Raw genomic sequence first — 13,140 nt, 5'->3', positions numbered from 1 at the left:
CTATGTTAGGATTAATACAGAAAAAATAATGACAAGAATTGTCAGCTTCTTTTGTCACCTTAGCATGGGTCTGCAGAACATGTGGAAAGTAACACCACTGACAAATGGCTGATGGTAGAATTATTTAAACCCATGACTTCTGGTTTTATCATGTTCCAAATGTGATTAACCAGCAGAGTACAAGTTCAAGAGCATTCTTTTTCTCTTGGTGATCAAATGATGACTGTCCCCAGACAGGCTGTGATCAGAGGGAATTTTGAGCAAGAAAGCTTTCCCTGTGGAGAGATTTTAGTGAGAAGAATGGACAATTCTAAATACACCAATTTTCATGTGAAAATTTTATCCTGAAATTATGCTAATAAACCAATTCTCAGGTAAAAAAAGTAATTTTGGGCCTTTCAGTTAGCTTGTGAGATTTCTGGAGCAGAAATAGATCCTCTTCATCGAATTTTTTTTTTTTTTAGTTTAAAAAAAAAACATTTAATGTCTGAAAGACACACAACTACCTTTAGTACCCAACTGTAAAGAAAAGCAAATGATGAAGAAGGAAATATCAACATAACGATTTTGCTCTAATGAATGTAAAGAACTATTAAAGCTGTTTCTTATTCACTCTCTACCTTTTACTACCACGGTTCAGTGAAAGGTCTGAGATTCAATTGTAAGTCCTGTGGGTCATCCGTTGAGCTGTTATTGATATATAAACTCTGGCCTTATATATGTCCTATACATCCAGAAATTTCAGAAAAATTCAGCCTTGACTTGTTAGAAGAGAATTTTCTTTTATTGTAATAAGACCCATAGCTATGTCTGAAGTTCTGAGTTCTATAAAAAAAAGCTTTTAATCATCTTTACATCTACAGAACAATCAGTCTTTAAACATAATTTTATTTCAATGTCTGACAAAGTCAAGCTGCAGAACATTATAAATGGATGCATTCTATTTTCCAGAAACATATTTTTATTTTTTATGACACTTAGCATACTTATTTTGGCTGGGATAGAGTTAATTTTCTCCATAATCATCTGTGTTGTGGATTTATGACCAAAATCCCAACAGGGATGTTATAGTTATTGCTGAACAGTGCTTACACAGTGTGAAGGTCTTTTTTTGCTTCTCATGCTCCCTTACCAGCAAGCAGTCTGGGGGGGGGGTGTGTGTCTGTGTGTCTGTGTGTGTGTAAGATGCTGGGAGGGGACACAGCCAGGATAGCAGACCCCAGCTTACCAAAGGGATATCCCAAAACATCTGATGTCATACTCAGAAACAAAAGCTAGAGAGATAGAAGGAGAAAAAGGGTGATGTTGAAATTATGGCATTTTTCTTCCCAAGTAACAACTATGTCTGATGGATCCCTGCTTTCCTCAAAATGACTAACATCTGTTGGTTAATGGGCACTAGCAAATGAACTTTTTTTTTGTTTTCTACTGTGTCCATGTTTTGCTTTACCTATTAAACTATCTTCATGTCAATGTACAAGTTTTGTCCCTTTACTCATTAAATTATCTCACCTGTCCCACTCGGGGAGAGTGATCGAGTGACAATGTGGCCTCAGATGCCATCTGTGGTTAAACTTTGATTTAAGTAACTGAATCTAGTAAAAAATGTTTTTGTCTTGCTTTTTCCATGTTTGGTCATTTCAGTCCTATTCTATGGAACTTAATTTCTTAATATATCAGGGAAGCCAGCTATGATGGAATCCATAGATTCATTCTGACATATTTTCTGACAGGAAGCACCACTACTTGCCTTCCAATTAGCAAGAAAAAGTGGTGTCAGACACGTAACATAAATAATAAAAAAACTCTCTTATTAAGAAACGTGAAAGCTATGACCAGAAGTAGTTACATGTCTTGACAAAAGTCACAAACTATACTTCCCATTAAAGGAAAATAATAACTTTTGGCTTCTGTGTTGTTTTTCTAGTGTATGCCCTATTTTTCAACTTTTTATATCCCTATTCCCAAAATCACAGCATTTTCTAGATATAGTTTACATGGTTCTGTTTTCTTTATTGTGTAAGCTAGCTACATACATCAAACAATGTGCATCAGTTAGTTCAGCAGAGAAAGTATTAAACCAAAGTACAAGATCAAAGGACAAAGTACTAATGCTGACATAAATGCAATCTCTAAGCAGCTTACTTAATCATTCAGTGATATATGGGGGGTTTTATTGGAAAATACAGAAGTTGCTTAATAGTGCATTGCATCAAATCACAATGGTTCAGATTACAGAGTGTGTTGAAATATAAATGTCACAGATGTGTTTTATTGGAGTCTAACCTGGGCACACTATTGGTGTGCACAGATGAATAAAAAAAATTGGCCAGAGAATAAAGAATTTTAAAACTTCTGGGTTATTATAAACATGCAAAAGAAAAACTGGTGTTAATTGGGATAGGAAGGAAGAACACTGTATTATTTCCCTTTGGAGTTCAGTTCATGTGAAGATATAATAAGACACCTCATATCTGACAGACAATTATTTTCAAAAATAATTTTTACATAAAAATGATGCTGGTTACAGCATAGTATATAAAGGTGTATAACCATGATAATTAGAAAAAAAGAAACTAATTAGATGAGCAAAATATTTTGGTTCAAAATCAGTCAGAAATAGAGCTTAATCAAGATACCAAAGGCTTTCTGCAATAAATGTTTGATTTGATCTCTAATTATCAAAATGAATACATTTGAAGAGACAGCAAAAATATAAAAAATGCTAGTGAACAAGCTGGCTGCAAACACAGAAGTAGTGGGAGCAACACAGTGCTTTTTAAAACACAGTGCTTTTTAAAAACATCTGAATCAAATATCAAATTAGGCACTTAATATATGATGTTTCCTTTTTTTTCTTTTTATTTTCCTATGGTGAGAACTACAGAAAGTGGTAGACTATTACCATGGTTAAGTACAGAAAACATCAAGTGAAAAGGCAAAGTTTATGTTACAGTACCTCTGTGATAATCAGTTTGTGTTCAGGTACAGCACTTCACACGTTAACAAGAAAGCTGACAAAGAACTCATAACAAGTGATATAATCAGTGTTAAAGGAACATTTTATACCTATAAATATAAACTAATGAATTTAATTAGCTTTAAATAATACTTTGATCGCATTTGATACTGATAGTCAGAAATGTGATCAATACCTTGTTGCTTATCTGAGAAAGTATCTAGGGGGTTTAATTGTTATTTCACCAGTAAACTCACTAAGAGGCGGAGGGTAAGTGTTTAATGTATGTAATTAATATAATTAAAGTAGGTGAGCATCACACAGAATCACACACAAAATCAGATGGGTTGGAAAGGACCTCTGAGATCATCAAGTCCAGCCCTTGATCCTTCACAGCCTCCTTGCTCTTCTCTGGACCAGCACCTCAATCTCCTTTCTGAACTGAGGGGTCCAGAATAGGACACAGTGCTTGAGGTGTGGCCTCACCAGCGCTGAGTACAGGGGCAGAATCCCTTCCCTGGACCTGTTGGCCACACTGTTCCTGATAGAGGCCAGGATGCCACTGGCCTTCTTGGCCACCTGGGCACACTGCTGGCTCATGTTCAGCTTCCTGTCACTCCAGACTCCCAGGTCCCTTTCTGCCTGGCTGCTCTCAGCCACTCTGTGCCCAGCCTGTAGCTCCCCATGGGGTTGCTGTGGCCAAAGTGCAGGACCCGGCACTTGGCCGTGTTGAACCTCATCCCATTGGAATCAGCCCAACTCTCCAGTCTGTCCAGGTCCCTCTGCAGAGCCCTCCTGCCTTTCAGCTGATCCACACTCCCCCCCAGCTTAGTGTCATCTGTGCGTTTGCCAATGGTGGACTCAATCCCCTCATCTAAATCATCAATGAAGATATTAAACAGAACTGGGCACAGCACTGATCCCTGGGGGACACCACTGGTGAGCGGCCGCCAATTGGATCAGCACCGTTCAGCACCACTCTCTGGGCCCGGCCCTTCAGACAGTTCCTAACCCAGCACAGGGTGCTCCTGTCTGAGCCCTGGGCTGACAGCTTTTCCAGGAGAATGCTGTGGGAGACGGCATCAAAGGCTTTGCTGAAGTCCAGGTAGACCCCATCCACAGCCTTCCCCTCATCCCCCAGGTGGGTCACCTGATCATAAATGGAGATCAGGTTGGTCAGACAGGACCTGCCCTTCCTAACCCCGTGCTGGCTCGGTCTGATGCCCTGACTATAGGGAGAAGAGAGGAATAAAAAAATAGTAAGGAAAAGTAAGAATTCTTTTTGTGTCTTTTTATTAGAAGAAAGATACTTTCAAACATTGTTGAAGGAAATTATAACTGATTAAAGGATTTTAAAAAATCTGCATAGTTCAGTTGCAAAACTTACTGCTCCTAAATATTTTTAAGCTCAAGACTCTAGCATATTTTGAAGAGGATGTAAGTGAAATAGGGGCATAAGAAATATATACAGTTTAGTATTTAAAATGTTAAATACAGAAAATGAAAATAATGATGCCTTATTTCGTGATAGAAACAAGTTATTTTTGTATACTTTAGAATATACTTTACTAGTTGGCCTCGTAGGATTTGTGCACCCTCTCTGAGGAGAATATTCTCTGAACTGTAAAGATCTAGTGAACAAGTTATTTACCTTTCCTTTATACTTAGTTCTTAAAAATAACTTGGTAAAATATTTTTTGTACATTTTTTAAATCTTTAAATCAGATCCCCAAGTTTGACATATGAAGTGTTTTAGAACAAAGAAGAGGACAGAGAACTTTCTTTGTGTGAATTTCATGTTTGTGTTGGCAGTGAAAGTAAGTAAGTTACTTAAGAATGTAAGTAAGTTTCAGTAAGTGAACGGGAACATGAGCTTTGTTTGAAAATCTTAATTATCAAATGTGAACTTAATTGGTCACAAATGGCAACATTGCATTACTTCTGTACTCTGAAATGTAAGCTACATGAAATAAGTCCAGGGCAGGACTTTACAATCTACCATAAAATTGTGAGGTAAGTCAGCGTATTGAGAAATCCTGATATACACTTTAATAACTCTGACTACATACTTTATACGGCAGCTGACTGCTGTGTGTTAAACAGTTATTCTAAAATACATAATTATCACTGACATTTATCAATCTTAGATTAAACATAAAGAAAACATGGTTATAAAATGAAGCAAAGCTGAGCCCCAGTTGAATCAAATATGATTTGATCATTTAAAAAATAATTTTTACATGTGCAGCTTGGATATGAAAAGAGTTTGTCAGGATCACTCATATTTAAATGCATGTAAGGATGCGTATGTGCCTTCTATCTGTGCAAAATGGCTTAGGAGCTTATTTCTTTATGTTCTGTATTTACAAATACGAATTAAAGTAAGACATTGCTATAAATAAATAAATAAATAGCATATTTCCTAGCTGAAACATTTTATTCTGAGTTTTAGTCCAGTGTGATTTTTAGAGCAGTATTATGAAGTATTGAAATCAGGATTTTTAACTGGAAATGCTTACAGTCCTTTCATTGTAGTAATGTGAGCAACAAAGTCAGAGGGACCTAGACAGGTTAGAGAGTAGGATAGGGAAAAATTTGATGAATTACAACAAAGGCAAATGTAGAGTCTTGCATCTGGGTAGGAACAGTCCCAAGTATCAGTACAGACTGGGGACAGAACTGTTGGAGAGCAGCACAGGGAAAAGGAATCTGGGGGTGCTGGTGGATGGAAGGATGACCATGAGCCAGCAATGTGCCCTTGTGGCCAAGAGGTCCAAAGGAATCCTGAGGTGCATTAGAAGGGTGGTGGCTAGTAGGTCGAGAGAGGACGCGCTCCTACATGACCTCCTGTAGGTGACTCTGCTCTGGCAGGGGGGTTGGACTGGATGATCTCTAGAGGTCCCTTCCAACCCCTAAATTTCTGTGATTCTGAGATTCTGTGAAAGTCGTGATGTAGTACTTACAAGACTTTCACACATTTTTATTTGATTGTTTATTATGCTGATAGATTTTTAATGTATTTCTTTTCAAACTGGTTTTAAACACTGCAATATATTTTTACCAAGTGATGTAAACACTTTAAAAATACAAAAATTTGTCTCTTGAATCAATCTTTTTTTTTCTTTCTCCCTGCTATGTTGCAACATTTTGTCAATTAACCTCACCATATGCCTGACATACACCTAAAAGATAAGAATACTTATCAGGTCGTCTCCTGGTGCATGATGGAAACAATAAAGGTAGCAGGACACCCAAAAAGAGTAAAAGATAAGGATGACTCATCTCCGGGAAGTCGGGAAATCTGTATGTATCAGGGACTTATGCAAAAAGGGGACCCCTTTTCTTTTCCTGTATAAAAATCGCCCCAGAAGAACCGAAGACGGAGCAGCTCAGAGCAGCCAGTAGCTCGGTGGAGCCAGCAGCTCAGAAGGACACGTGGAAGCCAGCTCCTGTGACTACAAACTCCAGCCAGCTCGGCGCAAAAAGGCGGCAAGCAGCTCTGAAGGCCCAAGCGGAAAGCGGCGAGGCGGCTTTCTTCTGGACCCCCCCCTCTCTCGGCACTTCGGCTTCAGCTGCGGGACAGAGGCGGCAGGAGCGACAGACCCTACGCACCCGACCACAGCCAGAGGCCAAGGCCGGCGGGCGGTAATAACATCTCAATTACCCTCTTTCTTTTCTCTTCTTAACGACTCTTTTCCCCAAAGTAACTAATTGTATAATTCCTAAATAAATCCTTTGAACTTGTTTAAATCATAAAGCCTGGTTATTTTTGTAAGCTCACGCGTCGTCTATGAGTAGTGGCTGACATTTCCTCGCAAACAAAATATAAATAATAACTCGGATCGTGACACCAAGTTAATCTGAAAAATCTATTTTAGGTATTTCTTTTGCTGATGTCCATAAATCAGATATTCTCCAAGCAAGAGCAGTATTGCATTGAATTTCTATTCAGCCTCTGAAAACCTGATACGTTCTAGTCTAATGCCAAATCATGATTGCAGGAGTTAGTCATGAAGAAAACAGAGAAAAAGTAAAGTCATCCTACAAAAGATAATTTCAGCTACAAAATCTAACTGGAAGACTAGTCTGAAGTGCAGTTCACTAAGATAATATATGAAATGAGTGGAGCAGTCAGTTTAAGCTTAAGCACTGTTTAGAAATTAAGCTCTTATATGTTTTGTAGCTTAGTGACAAAAGACTTTGTTAGATCTGAAAAAATTTTAGAAATGCAAATATTGCAATTGTGCCCTACAGTGACTAGAGTCACAGGATTATTTATGCCTCTGGGGAGCATAGTCTGATATTTCCAGTGTAAGACTGTCTGTCTATATTCTGGTGTCCTCTATTGTGTGTTGGGTTTATCATAAAGAATTATATCTGAAAATGTGTAAATAAGTTGATGCTAACCTTTGAATAAATTTTCTTCATGTCATTCCATTTGAATTTATTCCCAAGGTAGATGATTATGATCATATTTTATAATTGGAAAAAACAAAAGTTTCTTAAAAGGATCTGGTAATTTTTGGAATCAGGCCTTCTCTTGTACAAAAAGTTGTCTCGAGGTTTCTGTAGGTCATGGGTTCTGTCCATCTGAATATGGTTATAAGTCTGATATTTCCATAACCATGGAAATCATTAGCTTGAAATGAGTTTGATGACGCCACATTTCTCATATAATCACCCTTCTTTCTCTGCCCTTTCCTGTCATAGTTTGTTACTCTTACAGTTTTCATTAAGTCTTAAATTAATATGTAAAATCTGGTGCAGGGCTCTGCTTTTCTGAAACAAAGAAATGGCCACAAATCTAACTAGAGATGGCACTTTAGTCTGATTAAAGCTTACAGAACAGTTGCAAACACATAAGGTTCTTATTTCCTTACACAAAACAATTCCACGTTTTTTTCATTCCTGTAATTTATTACAGGAATAGTACATAAAAAAACCCACAACAAAAAAATCTCTGCCATTTTGTTGCATTTTTGGAACTGGTTGTCTCTTATCATGTTTCATAATTATCATGTTTCACTTGCCTGGCTTCCATGATATGTTATTAAATTTCCTAAATTGTTATACAAAAATTTTTATTTAGAGAAAAAAAACCAAACTTTAAACAGCAAAAGATTTTTCAGCTGATAAAGAAAGAGCTGAAAAAAAATACAATGGAGAGAAAGAGCAAACATACTGAACTAACATGGTTAATGTATACTTGTCAATACTGCAGCCCTATAACCAATTTGTATATTAGTAACAAAAATTACAGAGAGACACATTTTATATAAAACTGATCTTTTAGTGGGTCCAAAGAATGAGTAGAAAGACTGGTGATGTCCTTCTTAAAAGGAAGAATATCTGTTTTCTAAATGATGGATTAATAAGCTGACTGTTAGAACTTATTATTTTAGAAAAAAGTCAGGACTAATAGTGATACAAGATAGTATCGCTAATTAAAATACTGTCTCAAAGTATAAGTCATCTTTTGATAAGCTTTTCAGCAAATAAGCAATTTAATGTAAGTTTACAACAGGTGGAAGAAGACAAGGAAAAAAAAAATAAAAAACAAGCCACAATAGGAAATATACTGGTTATATATCACATGAAATTTTGCATTTCCTATTAAATATGCACCTGCTCTGTCACCTAGATTCCTTCCTTCTACTTTGTATTCAAGCTGAAACAGTTTTGTGAACCCCATTCTGCCTATGTGTTTCATGAGTAGTATTAGCATCCCACACATGGAATCTGAGACAGAGTATGTGTGGAGGGTGTCTCAGTCTGGAGGTGATCAGCTTATATTGACCGAAAAAGAGGCAAACAGGTATTGGGGACCCAGAGTGTTTTTGACCATGGGTGATGATAGGGCTACCTGAACCCTCACCCAGCATGTCACATATTGGGCAGAAGGACCGAACCCATTAGAGAAAGATGACCCCCTTTTCATAACAGGGGAAATCAACCAGCTAATAGAAAATGTACAAAAGGCAGCTCGTCTCCAAATGATGAATGAAACGAAATTAAATCCACAGCATAGTTCTTCTATGCTATAGAGATCCTGAATGATCCTGAAAGACTGGCCCCTTTAATAAGGGGGACTCCCTGACTGTTTCAGTTAGGTCCAAGATTAAGCAAGAAATCACAAATACAAGCTCCTTATAGCCCTATCAGAAACAACTTTACTATGCCATCCCAGCCACAGGCATGCAGATACAAACGACTTAAAATACTGAACTCACTGACAGGATTCACAGAACATGTCTTCCCAGAAACTGAACTCTGAATAGGCGCAAAAGTTTATCAGGAGTCATTCCATGGAAAAACTACAATGTTCTACCAGAAGTAATTCCCCAGACCTCTTTTTGGTTTTCTTCCCCTTTTATGCCTGGGACATACTGTCACACAGAACCAGTACACTCAGGAGGCTGGCAAGGAAGCGAGCAAACCCTACTCTTTCCATTAACCTCCAATATGTGCCCACACAAACACCAGGGAGAGGTTTCAAACCTGATGTTAAGCTCCCAGTATCACATAAGATATCTGTCCTCTACAGATTAAAGTTATTTCCTCCAAAACACTGACTCATTAAAGACATTTGGAATTCAGCTACAAAACAGAGTCCATAATATTAACTCTCAAAATAGCAATGGCAACACTACAAGGTGCATTAGCTACTGATTGTTGGTCACCTGAACAAAAGCATGGACATGAAGGAAGGTAGATCAAGAATTCATTATCTATGGGCTGAAGCATGGCCCTGTAGTGCAGAAGGGAGAATGCAAAGTGGTGTGGCAAATCAGACCACCTTTACCTCTGAAAGAAAAGATGAAAAGAAAAAATGGTTGAGACAAGCCCAGCAGAATGCAATTGTGGGTGGAGAGGATCTGAAAGGGTATCCCACAGGAATTAATGAATGGACAAATAACTAAAATTTTCATCACACAAGGAAAGTCCCCTTATGGGAATGAAAAGGAAAAGAGCTCAGAAGATAAACACTTGATTGACTTGGGTAGTCCAGATGCCTCCCTGCACTGAGCCTCAGAGAAACTGTTGCCTCCACTTCCTACAGGGAGCTCAGGAGCAGAGGCTGGATGTGAATGAGAAGGCTTTCAGAGAATGAGAGAGAAGGGGTTAAGATGGCCCCTTAAGCTGAGTTAAAGGAACAGGGAACAGTGGTAAATATGCATTCTCCTTCACTTATTGAAGAGCTGGCATTAGTCACTTCTCCTAATCGTAAGGGTTTACAAATATATTGACAGCATTTTAATTGGAGGGTCTGAAATCACTTCTTTGCAGGATACTTATGGTAAGATCCTCAAATATTTAACCCTATTAGTAACCTCTGAAGAAAAGAAACAACCCCTGAGCCATGAGTTAAAGTTTGTGCAGACTCTGCATTCTTTAGACTAGAGCTTTGACAAGTTATGGGTTTGTTACCATTCTGACAAAGCAATATTCCAGAGAAGAAAAGAAAAAAAGAGAAAGAAAAAGAAAGAGAAAAAAAAAAAGAAAAAAAAAAAAAGAAAAAAAAGAAAAAAAAAAAAAAAAGAGAAAAAAAAAGAAAAAAAAAAAGAAATAATAAGGGTGGGGGAAGCAGGGGGAGACGCTGGCCAGCTGGGCACTAAACTATGTTAGAATTCTTGATAACAGAATGGTACAAATGCTCCCATCACTGTGTTGTCTCCTCCCCTCACTCCTAACTGTTGTTTGTCTTTATTTTAACAATTTTTTTGTTTGTTTGTTGTTTTGTTTGTTTTGGGGGTTTTTTGTGTGTTTCGTGTTTTGGTTTTTTCATCAGGGAAAGAATTGTTCCTGTAATTTGTTATCTGACACCATACTTTTACCATTTGAAAGAGTCCTTTTCCCATTTTTTTCAATTTGCTACTCTTTGGGGCTTATTTTGTTGTTGTTTTGTGTATAGTACTTTTCCCATTTTGTTCCTGGTTGCCATTTTGTGATTGTTCTGTTATTTTGTGTATGTTCCTCCTTTTTATTAAAACAAAACAAAACAAAACGCAATGCCAAAAACCAAAAAAAAAAAAAAAACCCAAAAAAAACCCCAACCCCCCCAAAAAAAAGAAATGGAAAATTCAGAGTTTTGTCATTTGTGTATGCTGAACCTTATCAAAAAGGTACACTCCCTGGGGGCTGCCAGAGTACCTATAATGACTAAGTTTATTGTCACCTAACATCTGGAGTTATAGAAGTTATAGTGCTAGCTTTGTGTGGTTACCACCTTGCACTCATCCTTGCAAATGTTATTAATACCAAGATCTCAGCTCTGCGTGTTTGGTTTTATGCATACCAGGTGATGAACCCCAGGTTTGGGACAACAGTTTAAGGCAACCTGGATGGGGTCGCACTGGTAGCCTTGTGTGTTTTGTCTTGCCACATGTGACAGGGAGGACAGACTGGAGTGGACTCCAGCACACACCAACCTCCTTGATCAGGAACTCCCTCAGCTCCTCTCGCTCCTCAGGTAATAAGCGACACCAGGTACAATCCTTGAATTGAGATTTTGTGGGAAATGAGATATTAAGGTGTTACAGTTTTCTAGTTTGGGTGGACTACAAACCTGGGGCAGAATTCCTCTCTATTCCTGCCCCAGACACACAAAGGGAAGATAAAAGGGGAATAAAGACTGGACACTTTGAATTGGAAACTGAAAACAGTTGGGTACTGATGTTACTAACACAAGGGAAAGATAGTAACATAAAGGGTAAAGTAACAAAAAATACAAATATATACAAATATATATGTATATATATGCATACAACCCAACAGATAGCATATGGCGGGCTGGTGGCAATGAACAGCAACACAGCTATAAGGAAACGGGAGGAAAAAGAGGGAGGAGCTGCTGCCTTTCTAATCTTCTATAAAGTATAGTAGGAAATGGGAGGGAATAGATCTCTCTCGCTTTGAGTTGTGCCCCTCTCAGAGTCCAAAAAGCCCTCCTTCTTTAGCCCCTCCTGTTCAAAAGGATGACATAAGGGAAGAGAAATGGTATACATTTTGTACCCTTTAGGATTCATCCTGAAACATAGGGACAAATTGGATTTAGAAAAAAGTTTTCTAGTAGTAATGATAAAATAAAATATATAAAATTAAACAATTTTTTTATCAATGGTGGTCAATTCATCATTATCAATTGGGAGACAGAGGAAAATATTCTCAAAATGGAGGATTTTTATTATTTTATATGTAAATTATATTTAAATAAAATTATAACAAAATTTTTCATTTTTATTTGGTATATGCTGTACTGCTGTGTAGTTTGTGATCATTGTATGTGGTGAATAATGTTACCGTGTGTAATACAACCAATATTTTCCTGATGGGGGCAATTTGGAGTTCTCTATCCTAAAAGACACCATTGCATCTTTTAAATGATTAAACTAAATATATTTTTGGAGAATGAAATTTACAGGTACAGCAAGTCCTAATGATGATACTACAGAATCATCTATATTTGGAGGTGACACTGCTTGAAGAACAAGGAAACTGAATGTCATATATATCACCACCACCTTAACTGAAGAAGCTTGAGTGAAGATGCTAAACCTGTGTCTAACTTCTGCCTTATGATATTTGGGCTCTTGGGGTGATACAGAGTCTGACGTTTTGCAGAGCTGGCTTATGTCAAGTTGTTGATTATTTTGTTACTTTTCACTTTCACTTCTTCCATTCTCTTTTAGACACTCTCTCTCTTACTCCCTTTCATGTTCCCTCTGCCCTCTCTTCTTTAGCTCCCAGAGACTATCACCACCCAGAGACTGTTTAAAATTGTCTTTTAAGCCACAAGGTGATGTGTAGTTCCATTCAGTGGAATTTTGTTTGCCACAAATGAAATGCTGGGACACAGACTCACATTGACTGAAAATGTTGGGTGTGGTCATCTCACCCAGGTGGAGCAGTGAGCTGACACCACCAGAAATCTGGATAACAGCTGCTAATGACTGCAGTCCTTTCAGTGGGGGGGAGGGGAAGGGGTGAGATTCTTGGAGCCTGAATCAGCCACCTGAGTGGCAAGAAACTTCACAGCATATAAGGAATGCTGATGTGTTCACTTATGGCCACCTAGCACTAGACCACCACCCTTCACTGGACCTTTGCCCCATCTGGATTTGGATTGCCACCCCAAAGAAGAAAGATCACCAGATGCCACTGGATTCATGGATGGTAAAGTC

At 37.9% G+C, this 13,140-nt stretch overlaps 1 long non-coding RNA gene across 1 annotated transcript; it reads left to right on the top strand.

Annotated features, from left to right (window-relative positions):
• The first annotated feature begins 3,627 nt into the window (after nucleotides 1-3,627).
• LOC139790032 (uncharacterized) lies at nucleotides 3,628-12,906 on the top strand. The gene is made up of 3 exons (XR_011723352.1): nucleotides 3,628-3,898; nucleotides 11,259-11,429; nucleotides 12,381-12,906. It is a non-coding gene; the product is annotated as an uncharacterized lncRNA (long non-coding RNA).
• Nucleotides 12,907-13,140: the final 234 nt, after the last annotated feature.

This window comes from Heliangelus exortis, chromosome Z (genome assembly GCF_036169615.1).
Source record: "Heliangelus exortis chromosome Z, bHelExo1.hap1, whole genome shotgun sequence".
Lineage (NCBI taxonomy): Eukaryota > Metazoa > Chordata > Aves > Apodiformes > Trochilidae > Heliangelus > Heliangelus exortis.
Note: the sequence above shows the minus strand (reverse complement) of the source record. Positions and strands in the feature narration are given on the sequence as shown.